The sequence below is a fragment of the Oncorhynchus gorbuscha genome, linkage group LG26 (assembly GCF_021184085.1).
Source record: "Oncorhynchus gorbuscha isolate QuinsamMale2020 ecotype Even-year linkage group LG26, OgorEven_v1.0, whole genome shotgun sequence".
NCBI lineage: Eukaryota > Metazoa > Chordata > Actinopteri > Salmoniformes > Salmonidae > Oncorhynchus > Oncorhynchus gorbuscha.
The window spans coordinates 19,049,153-19,065,261 of NC_060198.1; the positions used below are offsets into that span (position 1 = coordinate 19,049,153).

At 44.8% G+C, this 16,109-nt stretch overlaps 1 pseudogene; it reads left to right on the forward strand.

Moving 5' to 3' along the window:
* Nucleotides 1-13,021: 13,021 nt before the first annotated feature.
* Nucleotides 13,022-14,495, forward strand: LOC124015809 (annotated as a pseudogene).
* Nucleotides 14,496-16,109: the final 1,614 nt, after the last annotated feature.

The window sequence follows — 16,109 nt, forward strand, 5'->3', positions numbered from 1 at the left end:
GTTTGAAGCCTGAAATGTGGCAAAAGGTCAATGTTCAAGGGGGGCGAATACTCTCGCAAGTCACTGTAAATACATCTAGTGACCATGCTAGACCAGTTATTGTATATGAATACATCTAGTGACCAAGCTAGACCAGTTATTGTAAATGAATACATCTAGTGACCAAGCTAGACCAGTTATTGTAAATAAATACATCTAGTGACCAAGGTCAAAATAAAGGATATTATCATCACTAAATCTAGGCTGATGGAAAACATCTATGGACAACTTTGATTCAACACAAGTGGCAGACATGTTTGAATTCCTACCCATTGTAACATTCAATTTCAAAACCACCTGACATTGCAAATGACTTTAATGAATATTTCATGGGTCAAGTGGACACATTGAGGAATGAGTCCAACTGACGGCTCCCTGAACTGGACCACAGAGTGAAGGAAAAGCAACCAACGACTGCTCAGCATATGTGGGAACTCCTTCAAGACTGTTGGAAAAGCATTCCAGGTGAAGCTGGTTAAGAGAATGCCAAGAGTGTGCTAAGCTGCCAATAACGCAAACCGTGGCTATTTGAAGAATCTCAAATATAAAATATATTTTGATTTGTTTAACACTTTAACACTTTGGTTACTACATGATTCCATATGTGTTATTTTATAGTGTTGATGTCTTCACTATTATTCTACAATGTAGAAAATAGTAAAAATAAAGAAAAACCCTTGAATGAGTAGGTGTTCTAAATCTTTTGACCGGTAGTGTACGTAATAACGCAGAAACATAACTGTTTGTACTTATAGGTAACCAGATCTTCAATACAACTAGGTTACTAAGTCTAACCACACTGTGTTGTTACACTGGTGAGTAAAAATCATGCTTCCTACACTTTAACTAGTCTGAAAATAAAATATACATTTTACTCAACTGCGTTACCCACTCCAGTCAGCAGATGACGATGTGCAACTTTAAGGCAATCAACTTTAAGGCAATGCTGTTGGTGCGACGTATAATCTAGTGGACAGAATGCTTCTTTCAACAGCAGCAACAGTTAGTCAGACACCTCCGTAGCTTGCTAGACAAAATAGCCAAACCAATAAAGCTCTTTAGGCGCTTTAGTGTATATTAGCCACTGTGTTTTAAAACCACTTCTGCCGTCTAGTTATTCATGCTCTGGAATGCGGTTTCTTTAGGTTTTATCACCCAAAAGACATTGTAAATCTCTTGTCAGTGTTACCTCTCAGAGGACCATCGTCAGTAGAACACAGACAATAGTTATAAGAACTATTCTGTTGCATAAAACAACCTTTCGATGCAATACAAATATTATAACAATCTTGCTCTCACAGTGTCCACTGAAAGTTGACTAGTAACAACAACTGGGACATAAGTCACCCGCCATGAGACCCACTAAATTTGCCCAAGAAGAGGCAAACAAAAGAAAGACCCACACCAAACTTGAAAAAGGGAAGCAAACAAAAAAAGTGGTGGTTAAAATAATTTATTTACAATCAATACCATTCACACTTTACAAAATCATATCTCTCATTCATTCTTAATTACTTATATTTACAAAACCAAATCACCAAACACCAAACAAAAACAAACCTCAGGGGAGCATCATCCCTCCCCGTCATACCTAACCAATACCTAACCCTTTCCCTATCTCCCCTTCCCTAATCTATCCCCTTACCAAACTCACTCGAACACTCCCAGCCCTAAACCCCCTTTCCACCTCTCCCGTGCCGCATGCTTCCCCCACTTCCTCTCCTCCCTCTTCATCCTCCCCCCTCAAATCACCTTCCACCCTTCTCACTATCCCTTACACCCCCCAATCTCTCCCTGTCTTGACTAAATTCTTCCTGGCTTCCCACAGTCCCTTTTTTAAAGAGACTCATGAGAAGCCAGAGCAGAAACCTATCCCTATCCGTTCCCTTTGCTCTCCCTACGCCTCTCTCTAGCCTAGCCCATGTCAAAACAAAATCACTCCTAACCACACCTAGCATCACCCGTGCCCTAGCCCAGACTAGTCCGGCAAAGGCACAGTCCCAGAAGGCATGGCGCACAGTCTCCTCCCTGCCACAAGAGGATCTTGGACAGGTGGGGGATCGCACCAAACTATACCGGTACAAGATGGAAAATACCGGCAAACGCTTATGAAGGCTCAACCAATTCAGGTCCTTGAGCCCGTTGTCCAGGCCCCACGCCTGCACTCCCTCCCAGACCACTGACGAGATGCCCGCTACGGGCGCAGGACTCTCTGCCTGCCTGACCTCCTCGTACGGGCAACTTCAACCTCGGGGTGCGCACGCAGCCACTTGGCCGCATGACCAAAGTGCCACGGCAGCTGTTCCGCCCGAGGACCCGCGTTAGACCACACCATTACGCTTCTCGCCTGATACGAGAAGAACACCCGCAGGAGGTAACCGGACGGGTGTATCACTGGCTGAGCAAGCTCCGCTAACAAGAAAGAAACAAAAATTGAGTCCAGCTTGAGGGGGAAATGTGGTACCCCCCTACCTCCCTCCCCGATGGGACAGATCATGCGTGCCCTGGCGACCCACTCGCACCTGCCACTCCACATAAACTGAAACACAAGCTTCACTAGAGGCCTCCTCAGACAAGCCGGCAATGGGTAGATGTACGCCAAATACAAAAGAGACGGCAACACATCCACCTTTAGGACCAGGACTTTGCCCATAAAAGACAAATACCTAGCCTTCCACATTGCTAGCTTCCTCTGTACCACTACGATACGCATGTTCCAGTTTAGCTTCGCTGAGCCGGAGGTCTCAAAATGAACCCCGAGAATCCTCAGGGCCCCTTCACAGAGAGATAACCCCCCAGGCACATCCGTTCTACCGCGCCATCTTCCGGAAAACTTGACGGAAGACTTTGCATGGTTCAGAACTGCTCCCGACGCTCGGGTGAAATCCCCAAAGATGGCAAGGGACCTTGTCAGGCACAAGTCCTTGCACAACAGCAAGGAAGTGTCGTCGGCGTACTGCGTCATCTTAACACGCAGCCCACCACTTCCAGGGATCAACAAGCCTTCCACCCCCGTGTCTGCCCTAATGGCAGCCCCCAGAGGCTCCATGTACAGAACGAAGAGGAGAGGCGAGAGTGGGCATCCCTGCCTGACCCCAGACGAGAGGTCAAAAACGTCACCTAAGTGACTATTTACACTAACTCGACACCCCGCTCCGACATATAAAGTACGGATCCATCCTATAAACTTCTCCCCAAATCCTAATCTACCTAACACCCTGAATAGAAAAGATCTATTCACGCGATCAAAGGCTTTCGCCTGATCTAGCGCTGCTACCATTAAAGGCAGCCCTCTATCTTCAACCCAAGCGATGGAATCCCTGATCAACTGTAGGTTCCATCTTATAGAGCGGCCCTCTACCCCGCACGTCTGATCCTCGTGGACGACGTAGGGAAGGGCTGTGCGCAACCGGTCTGCTAAAACCTTTGCAAGAATCTTGTAATCTACGCACAGCATGGTCAATTGTCGCCAGTTGCCAAGGTCAGTTGCTTCCCCCTTCTTATAAAGAAGTGACAGCACACCAACAGCCATTGATCCCCCCGGGACCCCCGTCTCAAGGATGTCCTTCAAGACTTCGAGAACCACTGGTCCAAGTATACCCCAAAACTTGAGGTAAAACTCAGCCGGCAGCCCATCCATCCCAGGCACCTTCCCTTTTCCCATCCTCCTAAGAGCGCTCTCAACCTCTTCTAGTGAGATCTGGGCCTCCATCACGTCTCTAATGTCCTCTGGCAACCGCCGGGACAAGTGTTCTAAAAACACGTTTCCCTGCTCTACATCTATTTCCCTTTCCTTAAATAAACCTTGGAAATGATCAGTTGTCACCCTGACCATTTCCTCTGGTTTACTTACTATACTACCATTTTCTTCCCTAACTCCATGCATTACCTTCCTACTCTGCCTGGCCCTAACCGACTTAAAGAACATAGCCGAACAAGTCTCATTATGTTCTAGAAAGCCACTATGCGCACGCTCCAGGAAAGCTCGAGCCTTCTGCTCCTGCAGCTCCCAGAGCTGCGCCTTTAGGGCTGAGAATCTCTCCCAGTCAATCGACCCGCCGAGGTTGCCTGCCTCGTACTCGAGTTCAATTAACCTTTGGATACGATCCACCTCCCTCCTTTCCTCCCTTTTTTTCCGTCTACAATATCCTATTATAAAAGCCCTTATCCTCCCCTTAACTAAATCCCACCACTCTAACACCCCCTCGCACATTGACCGGAGGCCGTCAAGCCTCCGAAAGAAACAAAAAAATGCGTCAACGAAAGCCTGCTCCTCCAGTATATCCCGATCTAACTTCCAGTACCCCCTACCGAAGAGGCAGACTGGCGACCCCACCTGCAGGAACACCCCGTCGTGATCCGTGAAGAAAACAGGCAACAGCCGCCCACACAACTGACCCAAAGACCTGGATACAAAAATGTAGTCGAGCCTCCGCGCAACCCCCCTGGAGTTGCGCCATGTAGGACCGACCATTGCCGGAGTAGTGTGCAGGCCACCATCAACCAGACCATGGCAAGCCATTAGCCCAGAGATGGCACCTGCACTGCTATCACCGCCTACCCCTAAATCTATATTAAAGTCTCCTCCTATCACCAAGTGCCTGTTTGTAACACACAGGGGCGCCAGACAGTCCACCATCTCCCTCCTGTCTGCCGCCACCTGTGGCCCATACACCCCAATTAACCTATATCTAGCTTCTCTAAACTTAACATCTATCCCCAAAACTCTACCCTGCATTATTACATAAGTGTTCTCTATTTTAACCTCTCTATGCCCACACAAAATCCCTACTCCTGTTGAGTGCACCCCTCCTATGCCCCAAAAAGATTCCCCCTTATCCCACTCACTCTTAAATCTACACACATCCCCACCATCCCTCAGGTGAACCTCCTGTAAAAAACAGAAATCAAACCCCACACCCTCTAAATAACAAAAAACGCCCTCCTTTTAACATTATTCCTTATCCCCCTAACATTTAGACTAAAAAAAGAAACAGAACTATTCATTTAATTATTAACAACAAATAAAACCCCAAAAACCAAAGAAAAAACAGGAGACTCACCCGATGCTCCCCTGGTCCATCTCCACCGGCGGGGACGTCCTCTCCACTCCTGACGCCCCCCCGTCCTCCATCCCAACCCATGACCCAGGCAGTGTGTTGGGTCCTCCCTCACCACCCCCCCTCCCTGTTTGCCTCGGGGCTGCATGTAGGGGACCCCATCTCCTCAAACAGGAGTCGGGATCCCTCTAGCAAACAGCCCGCCGACCCCTCACTGGAGTCATCCACTAAAATGCAAGGGGCTGAGGCAAACCGGGAGGACAAATTACCCCCCCCGCCACTCTCTTAGCCCCCCTCCACACCCCCTCCCTCTCACTTCCTGCCAAGCTCCCCCTCTTCATCCCTTTCTTCTTTGGTGAAGGAGGTAGCGGGGAGACACAACGTCCCATCCCCGCTAAATCCTCCACCAAATCCCTAATTTCGACCTCGAGGAAGCCTGGCAGGCTGTTCCCCCATCTCCCCCTCCCACCCCCTCCCCTCCCATCTCCACACCTCCCTCCGTCCCCGTCACTGTCACCGCTCCCTCTTCCACTCCTTCTCGCACCACTGTCCCACTCTCCCTCTTCTCCGCTCCTTCCCGTTCTTCCGCCTTCTTTTTCTTCTCTCCTTCTTTTTCCTTCTTTCCATCTTCACTCCGCTTTCTTTTCGCCTCTTCCTTCTTCCCTTCTTCGTCCTTCTCCGTCCTTTCCCCTGTGCCATCGGTACAATCCGCACGCGTCCTTTCTTTTCTCCCCCCATCCCCCGCTCCCCCAGCTGCAGACGCGTATGACCTGTGACGAGCCAGGCAATCACGCCACAGGTGTTCTCTGGAGCCACACCCGTGGCAAGCCTTGGGCTCGTCACACTCCCTGGCCTCGTGCTCTTCCGACCCACAAAACCGACACCTCTTGGCGCCGCACGAGGCCAGGGTATGGCCGTAGGCCATACAACGCCTGCAGAACGGGGGCTGACGTGCATTGTAGAGTGTTCCCCTGTCAGCCCCCAGAGAGAACATCGCCGGAGGATGGAGGTAGCCATCCACACTCTTCGGGGACTCCCTGAGTAACGCCTGGAAACCTCTTTTCCGTTCCAGAAACCCAGGGAGTCCCTGAGGTACCTCGCTGAGGAGACATTGTCCATATATCTCCCCAGAAAGGCCCTCACCTCTTCATCCTTCACATGCGGATTGTACATGGTTACGGTGACCACCCTGAAGTTGTTCCTTGCCAGGCTGGTCACCGTGTAATGGCACAGGGGTCCTTCTTCTTTCCCTTCCCTCACCATCTTCATAATCTCGTCGTGCTGTTCTTCCAAATGTACAGTCACATCAAACCCTTTCTCCAGCAGATTCCCCCTGAAGGCAGAGGACATCTTTCACCTTCAACTTCAGATGCCCCATCAGAATGGTCCTCGCAAAGGTTTCTCTCCCCCAAGGCTCCATCTCTCTTTCCCCTCCAAGAAAAACGCACCGTATTGGCCAGCCCAACTGCTGGAACCGACCGTGATGCTTTTTCCTGCGCCATCTCCGCAAGGAGAATAGCACAACCTGGCTCTCCAACCTCGTCCAAAAAACAAGAAAAAGTTAAAAACAGGAAGCAAATTCAAAAAAGTGGAGCAACTAAAGGTGTTGATTCGCCACATCTATCAAGGCAACTGGAGCACTGGGCCAGACACTCTTAAATAGTACTTGGACCAGATCAGGTGAAACACCTTCCCACAAACGAGATGGACAAGCCAGCACAGGTGTAACACATACTGACTAACGAGGTGACACCAATCAGTGCGTCCTATGTGCTAACGAGCTAGATGTGCTAACGAGCTACAGGTGCTAAAGTTCAACCTCAAAACATAAATGGAAAAACCAAAGACTAACACTAAGAGAATGCTTACCACCAACAGAAAACAACTTCCATTTCACATTATAAATATGGCGTCTACTAATTAAAAACAAGAAAAAAAACATATTTTTCCCCTATTAACTTCTAGAACTCTCGTCCCCTTGGAACGAGCCCAAACAAAACTTATCTCCGATATGGAGAACCATATAGTCAAAATCAATTGTGATCCATGGCAACTCACTGCCAAAACGCAAAACACAACTTTTTGACTGCCCACCCTTGAGACAATCAGTAACCAAGCATGACTGTAAGTCGCTTTGGATAAAAGCGTCTGCTAAATGGCATATATATATTGTCCTTACCACGGACATGTCTGATTTCAAAAGGAAACTCCTGCGATATCTGAAGTAACTTTTCACCTCACTGCAGAGCTTCTCTCTCTTTTCAGGGTTCACTAGATAGGCATGTTGTTGGATCGGGGCCCAGTCCCCAATGTCATGCTCTAGTACACCTGAGAATGAACCCTGATATTCTAAAAGCAGGGCCACAATGTCAATATAATTGTACCAAAAAATTGTCACTTGGTTGCATAAATAATTATCATTACTAAATGTTTCATGAATTGGAAATATGAAATATTTGGTTGCATAGTCTTATTTTCAACAGCTATTCAATTACATTGTGCTAGGTGGGATAGCCTGGGTCCAAATCAATAACCAATGTGCAGAAACAGTTTGGGATAAATTGAAAACCTAAACATAAAATGTACTATATACACAAACATCTGCCACAATAATCATATTACTTGTATTTTTTTAAACAAGCATCTTATAAACTGCACACGCACCCAAAACGCTGTTGTTTTGAAAGGTAGCAATAAATCACTGATATTGATTAGGGGGGGAAATCAGGTTGTATGTGCTGTTGAAACGAACACAACTAAAAAAAACAAGTGGAAATGGGAGATATCTTTTACCTCACTGGTTAGAGAAAAACCTGCAGAAGACAGTCAGCTACGATTTGGAGAGATGCATTTAAATGTAGGGGTCGCTAAACAAAGGAACGCAACACTTACAGTGGGGAGAACAAGTATTTGATACACAGCCAATTTTGCAGGTTTTCCTACTTTCCTACTTGTTTGCTAGCCGGGAGATGCACCTGGCTCGAGGCTAACTGGTGCTAGCTTTGGGACAAGGGCATTAGCCACTATAGCCACTCCAGTGCATCCGGTGCAAAGGGCCAGAGCTTATGGCAAGAATCCGGTGATGTAGTGGTTTCTAGTCGTGTTAGTGAAGAGTCTGGGAGGCATCAGCTGTGTAGCCGAGAGATCATAGGGTCCACTAAGCAGGCCGGGAGATGGGCCTGGCTCAAGGCCAGCTTCGGGGCTGGGCCACGCGGTAGCAGCTAGCTAGCTGCAATTATCTGTTGTAATGGTCCAGAGCTTACGGCAGGAATACAGTGATGTAGTGAAGAAAAACAATCTGATATGCTCAGGGTTGATATCGCTCTGTGCAGACTTGAGGTCGGCCGATTAATTAGGGCCGATTTCAAGTTTTCATTTACAATCGGTGATCGGCATTTTTGGACACCAATTGGCCGATTACATTGCACTCCACGAGGAGACTGCGTGGCAGGCTGACTACCTGTTATGTGAATGTAGCAAGGAGCCATGGTAAGGTGCTAGTTAGCATTAAACTTATCTTATAAAAAAACAATCAATCTTAATATAATCACTAGTTAACTACACATGGTTGATGATATTACTAGTTTATCTAGCTTGTCCTGCGTAGCATATAATCAATGTGGTGCCTGTTAGTTTATCATTGAATCACAGCCTACTTTGCCAAACGGGTGATTATTTAACAAAAGTGATTCGTGAAAAAAGCAGTGTCATTGCACCAATGTGTACCTAACCATAAACATCAACGCCATTCTTAAAATCAATACACAAGTATATATATTAAACCTGCATATTTAGTTAGTATTGCCTGCTAACATTAATTTATTTTAACTAGGGCAATTGTGTCACTTCTCTTGCGTTCTGTGCAACAGAGTCAGGGTTGTCATGATGTTGCCCTCTTTGGGTACAGTAAGCCTTATCCCCTCTCCTTGCCTCCCCCTGCCTCCTTGAACATGAGGGCCGAACAACATTTATGTTCCGGAGAAGGTTTAAAAGATCGGCGAAGAATCCAGCTACGAACGGGTCCGTTTGTTACATTTTGGCGAGGCTCATGGGAGACGATGCGGCCACATTACTATAACGCTGTTTATATAATAGCCTCAGATATGAGGTTTACATCTAATTGTTGTATAAGATGAATGAGTGAGTATGATACTGTTTGTAAAATTGTGTAATGTGATTTTGGACTTTTTAATGAAGGAAACTCCAATTCCCTTTTGAGTTTAACTAAATCAGAGGACTGCCCAGGAGCCCAGTTAGGGTCGGGCATCCTGGGACAGGCCCTTTTCTGCAACTCCTGAATAAAACCCCAACTTTGAGAAATTCTCACTAGACCATGTTTTTCTCCATTACGAGAGGACAAAGGTTACAGACCATGTTTTCTCTCAATCACGAGAGGACAATTGCATTGCTGAATCTTTTAACCATAACACGTGGTTAAACTCAGAGTATCAATACCGACAGAATAAGAACAAGTCTTTGATATTAATTACTAGTCTGCAGCTAGGAATTCGGAATCATTGAACGCGAAGAACGACAACCGCCGAAACAGCCGTTCTATAACGAGATGAATGAATGTCACTCTGAACAATCCATCCTAACCACGACAGAGAGAGAGCGAGGACGGAAACTCTCCAACAGAAACTAACATTTCAATAGCAATCAAGACGACACACTGAGCGTAAATATATATATTGATTGCAATTGTTCCTGAATGAGTGAGTGTTCATGTGCAAAGGATTATCATTTCAATTGTTATAATTATCAACTGTCTGTTGTCTTCTCAGTCGACCCCCACTTCCCTTTTGTACAACAAGCCGCCATGCCGGTTTAGCCCACTAGGGCATATTCCCCTGTCATTTCTTGTAACCATTTTTACTTTGTTTGTTTGTTTATGCATTTCTGTGAATTACTTAGTTAGTAAATAAATTATTTAAGACAATTGATGTATGGATGACTCATAGTGAAGACTGGGTTCGTGCAGATAACCAACAATGTATGGTGTTTGGAATGAGACTAACATGAGGTAAAGTAAATAATTCATTAATTCAAAGACTAATTGATCAGATATAAAATATTTGAAAGTTATATTAGGAAATTATAACTTTGTAATCTGAATATTTTCCTTGGTGCCCCGACTTCCTAGTTAATTACAGTTACATGATTAATCAGTTTAATCGCGTAATACTAATTATAGCGAAGTCTTCATTTAATGATAGTAAAGACACGACAGGGTATATGCAGCAGTTTGGGCCGCCTGGCTCGTTGCGAACTGCGTGAAGACTATTTCTTCATAAAGAAACTGTCACGGTTCATGAATCCACTGCCTCCCTCTCTCTTTCTCTTTCTCTCTCTCTCTCGCTCCCGTGTTTGTGTGGACGTGGTTCCCAATCTCGGCCTGATTGTCTGCGCCAGCTGGAACCACTTATCTTCCCTTTATATGTTCTGTAACCAGTGTTTCTTGTTGTCAGATCGTTGTTACTTCCCTGAGGTTGTGTTGTTACTTCCCTGAGGTTGTGTCGTGTGTCAGTGCTCATCTCTCGCTGCCCTTGTGTGGATTATCTGCTGTGCTCCTTCCTTCCCATCCGGACACACTCCCCTGGATTTCTCAGCACGCTATCACCGGAAGATGCGCCCTAGTCCCTGGGTCGGATTCCGTCTGAGTACAGTCTGTCTGTCCTGTTGCTGATATAAATTGTATTCATTAAACCATCGTTGCTTGCATCTTGCATCCGCCTCTGTATTGTCACAGAAACAGCCAACGTCGCCAAACGGGGGATGATTTAACAAAAGCGCATTTGTCAAAAAAATCACAATCATTGCACGTGTAACAGGGTTATATTGGTGAGTCCCCTTGCCACTTTATTGTTAAGCCAATGGGTTTTTGGTTTGAGTTTGTCTTGCCTTCACCTACTCAACATGGCATCTTATTGGCTGGTTTGCGTAGCTTGCTTACGAGGGGGGATGTTTCAGTTAGAATCGTCCCAGTGAACAAGCACTGTACATCAAAAGTGATTTTTATAGTCTCAAGTGATGATTTAAATGTACAATTTATATCAAATTGTTTGTAAATGTTATTCGAACATCACACATAAGATACAGCGGTTTTTGGAGAATATTTGTTGTGCATTTTGTTGTAAAGAATTCCCGCCAGTACTAGCTAGCAACTTACTGTGTCTGGTGGGGGGCGGTTCATATATTTTGTACAGTGCGTGAGTGCAGAGTAGGATGGTGAGACGTGCATTGCATGACGTGCAATTTTTTGTCGTTCCTATCAGGTACATTGTTAAAGATATTTGATTGTATACTGTAATTGTATTATTTTGGTAACTAGCCCAGTGAACAAACACCAAACCAGCGTGCGTGAGTGAAGAGTTGGATGGTGAGATGTGCATTGCATGACGTGCAATTTTGTGCCGTTCCTATCAGAATAAATCTACATGACTGGTGCTACATGTTGGAGTTCCGTGTCGATGACTGATTGTACACAACGCAAGAGGAGTACTGTTACACCCGAATGTACCTAACCATAAACATCAATGCCTTTCTTAAAATCAATACACAGAAGTATGTATTTTTTAACCTGCATATTTAGTTAAAAAATTCATGTTAGCAGGCAATATTAACTAGGCAAATTGTGTCACTTCTCTTGCGTTCATCGCACGCAGAGTCAGGGTATATGCAACAGTTTGGGCCGCCTGGCTCGTTGCAAACTAATTTGCCAGAATTTTACATAATTATGACATAACATTGAAAGTTTTACAATGTAACAACAATATTTAGACTTATGGATGCCACCCGTTAGATAAAATACGGAACGGTTCTGTATTTCACTGATAGAATAAACATTTTGTTTTCGAAATTATAGTTTCCGGATTTGACCATAATGACTTAAGGCTTGTATTTGCGTATTTATTATATTATAGTTAAGTCTATGATTTAATATAGCAGTCTGACTGAGCGTTGGTAGGAAGCAGCAGGTTCGTAATAGTCAAAGGTATATGGTTTAGAGATAAATAGTCGACGCGTCATAATTCCTATAATAACATGTGGCTGAACTTGAAAGGGGTTCCTTCGTTATTTTACCGTTCATGTTTCCATAGAGAATGTCTTGATCTACTTCAAATAAGGTCTGCGTTTCGTTCAGGCTTAAACCGCCTCAGCGTTTTGATACCCGTGTAAATCTCACTAGGATAAGGTAACGTTTGTCAACATATTATCAGAAATCCACTCTACAATTATTTTTTATCTTTGCTTATATTGATCAGAGTTACCTTGTCCTATGGATATCTACACAGTTATAAAATTGGCAAGGTGGTGTAAGCCTACACAAAACACAGACCTTATTTTAAGTGAATCTAAAAAATATCCTATGGAATAAATGAATTAAGGAACCGCTTCTCAGATTTTGCTAGAAGGTGTCATGAGGATTATGACTCACACTTTGGTAGTCAATTCTTACCATGTCCATTATTAAAATAGGTATTTCCTGCATATATAAATTACAGTTTTTGTTTTCAACATTCATCACAGGTAACTTAAACTCTATTTTTATTATTCAAACAGTTGAGAGTATTTGTCTCCAAAGCAGACTTTCAGTATCATTGTCACTTCAGAGCTGTGTGTGTGTGTGTGTGTTTGTGTTTTACAGATGGCAGAGAAAAGCAGTGCACCAGTGTGGGACTATTACATGGAATTGACACCAGGGAAAGCAACGTGTCTTATTTGTGATAAAGATGTAAGCATGGGGTCAGCAACAAAGTTAAATAAACAAATACCATCAACCTGTGGAATCACCTTAAGAACACCCACCCAGAAGCCCATAAGGAAGCAATGATGAAAAAAGCAAATGCAAATTCTTCACAAGGAAAAAGTGATAGACACGTCACAGACATCGCAGGCTACAATCTTACAACTTTTTAATAAACAAGCAAAATGGCAGGACAAAGACCCAAGGGCCAAGAAGATGTAGCAATTATTGAGATGATTGCCACTGACAACCAGCCATTCACAGTGGTGTCTGATGTTGGCTTTCAGCGGCTGATTACTCTTGCTGAACCCCGGTACAGGATCAAAGATGAATGCTAGATAAAACATGTGAAAGAGTTGTGATGAAAGTGAAGAATCTGGTGGCACCAGTGAATGCTCCACACATGGCATTCACAAATGACTGCTGGTCAGGCACTACAGAGTCCCTGATGAACCTTACTGGACATTTTATTGATAATGTCTGGACAAGAAAGCAGGTTGTGCTGAATGTCAAGACTATGACTGGATCACACACAGGAAACTACATCAGAGAGATATTTTGGACCATGTTGGAATACTGGGAAATCCACACAGAATGCGTAGTGCTGGTCCTCAGGGACAGTGTGGCAAACATGGTGAAAGGTATGAGACTGGCAGAGCTTCCAGACTTCAGCTACAGAGCACACACCCTACAGCTTATAATCAATGATGGCCAATCCAGTCAGAGAGCTGTGCTAGACATTATTGCCATGTTGAAGAGCCGTGCAACTCACTTTGACCACTCTGTACTGGCCAAACAGAGGCTGAGGGCCATTCAGGAAGAGCTTGGCCTCCCCAAACACAGCATCATCCAAGCAGTTCAAACTCGCTGGAACTCAACACTACACGTTGCAGAGGATGTTTGAACAGAGGCGTGCACTGAATGTATATGCAGGTGAATACAGACACAACAGCAGTTTGTCTGCTGCACAGTGGGACATTGTCTCTAACCTAATTGAGACTCTGGCCACCTATGGAGGAGGTGACACTGGAGATGAGCCACTCCAACTCTACAGCAGCATGAAACATCCCCAGTGTGACGGTGCTGAAGCTGATGCTGCAGCAGGAGGGTTCTTCTACTCAAGGCATCAAAACTTTACGGGACACCATGTTGGACAGTCTGACAAGGAGGTTCTCCAAGGCCGAGGAGACAAAGTGCCTGGTGCTGGCAATTGTCCTGGATCCATCTTACAAGAGCTATGCCTTCAGCTCAGGGACAGCACTAGAGAAAGCACGAGTGGCTGAAGAAGGAGTCTGACCTACTACGGAAACCAAATCCCAGAGCCACAGCGGAAGGGACAAGTGAAGAGGAGGACCCAGATCCAGGTGCAAAAAAGGCGAAGAGTCCAGGTAGATCAGCCACCCAGTCTGGTGGACAGCCACTATGCTAGAATCCTTGGAAGCCAAGAGGGCAGGGCTGAAGACCAGGTAGATCAGCCACCCAGTCTGGTGGACAGCCTCTACGCTAGAATCCTTGGAAGCCAAGAGGGCAGGGCTGAAGTCCAGCGGAGTTTTGAAATTGAGTTTGAGCGTTACCTCACAGAGCCTGTCATTGACAGAAAGAGCGGCTTGCCTTTGGAGTGTTGGAAGCAAAATGTGTATTTTTTTACATTTTTCCTTTAATTAACTAGGCAAGTAAGTTAAGAACAAATTCTTATTTTCAATGACGGCCTAGGAACAGTGGGTTAACTGCTTGTTCAGGGGCCGAACGACCGATTTGTACCTTGTCAGCTTGGGGGTTTGAACTTGCAACCTTCCGGTTACTAGTCCAACGCTCTAACCACTAGGCTACCTTGCCGCCCCAAATGAGGACAGACTTCAATCACTCGCTCCACTGGAAAATAAGTTTTTCTGCCCCCCACCTTCTTTGGTCCCAAGCGAGAGTGTTCAGTAAGGTGGGGAACATTTATGATAAGCAGAGGAGCTGACTGACAGGGGAGCACGCAGACAAGCTCTGCTTTCTGCACTACAACCTAAAACTTCTGAACTGGGAATATTGAAGACCCCTGAAAGCTGGTGGTTCCTTTGAACATATGTTCTCATGTTATTTGAGACTAAATTGATTTAATTTATGGATTATATTAAGTTCAAATAAAAGTGTTCATTGTTCATTTAGTATTGTTGCAATTGTCATTATTACAAAAATGTGTGTGTATATAAATATATATATTTTTTAAATCGGCCAAATAACCGGTATCGTCTTTTTTGGGTCCTCCAATAATCGGAATTGAAAAATCATAATCGGTCGACCTCTAGTAGAAACAATAACTCCCTGCCTGTTTCGGTAAAAAGCTGAAGGATGGGGCTGGAGAAATGCAACAATCCATGATATCAACATTATAGTTGTAACCATGTTTTTAGGATATACAGTGTTTGTTTATATTTACTGATAAACATTGGAGTAAAAAAAGCTTATATTTTGGGTTCTAATGGGGTACGACAGTTGAACTAAGCTCATGGGGCATTTATAAGTGAACTCTTCAAGGAACAGATGGGTACATATCATTAATGTATATGTCCCAAAATAGATGTAACAACTGCTGATTGCCCCTTTAAGAGTATTGGGCTAATCTAATAGGAGATAGAGGACTACAGTATTTCAGGCATTGTCATTGGATGCATTTGATCAATTGGTAACGTTTTGTTGATGGTCCACATGTTCAATGCGTTACAGATCTCCAACCTCCTCTTCCTCCATCAATGTGACAGTCATCTTCCCCTCCTCCTCTTTCACTCCAAAAACTGCATCCTCCTCGTCTTTTACTGGAAAATATTCCTCCCCTTTCACTCTGAACGCGTCTTCCTCTTCTTTCACTGAAACGTCTCTCTTCTTTCACTGTAACAGCCTGAACTTGTTTTTGTATTGTAACATATTTCTCTTCCTCCTCCTCTTTGACGAGAGCTTCTTTCTCCGTCCAGCAGACCACCTCTTCTTTATCAGGAGGAGATTAGCTTAGTGAACTCATGGTCGGGGATGTTAGCTAGTCAGCATTAGCGACTGGCCTGGTCCTAAGCTAATTTAGCAAACCAGCTAGCTGGCAAAGAACGTAAATATATCATTAAATGGGTCAACAAGTACATACGACATAAGTGTGTTTAATACACAGCGACTAATATACACCAAAACAGTGTAAAGAGCGTGAATGTTGTAGCTGTGTTTGCTAGAAAGCTACCGAGGTGTCTGACTAGCTGTTGTTGTTGATGGAGCGTCCCGTCCACTAGATT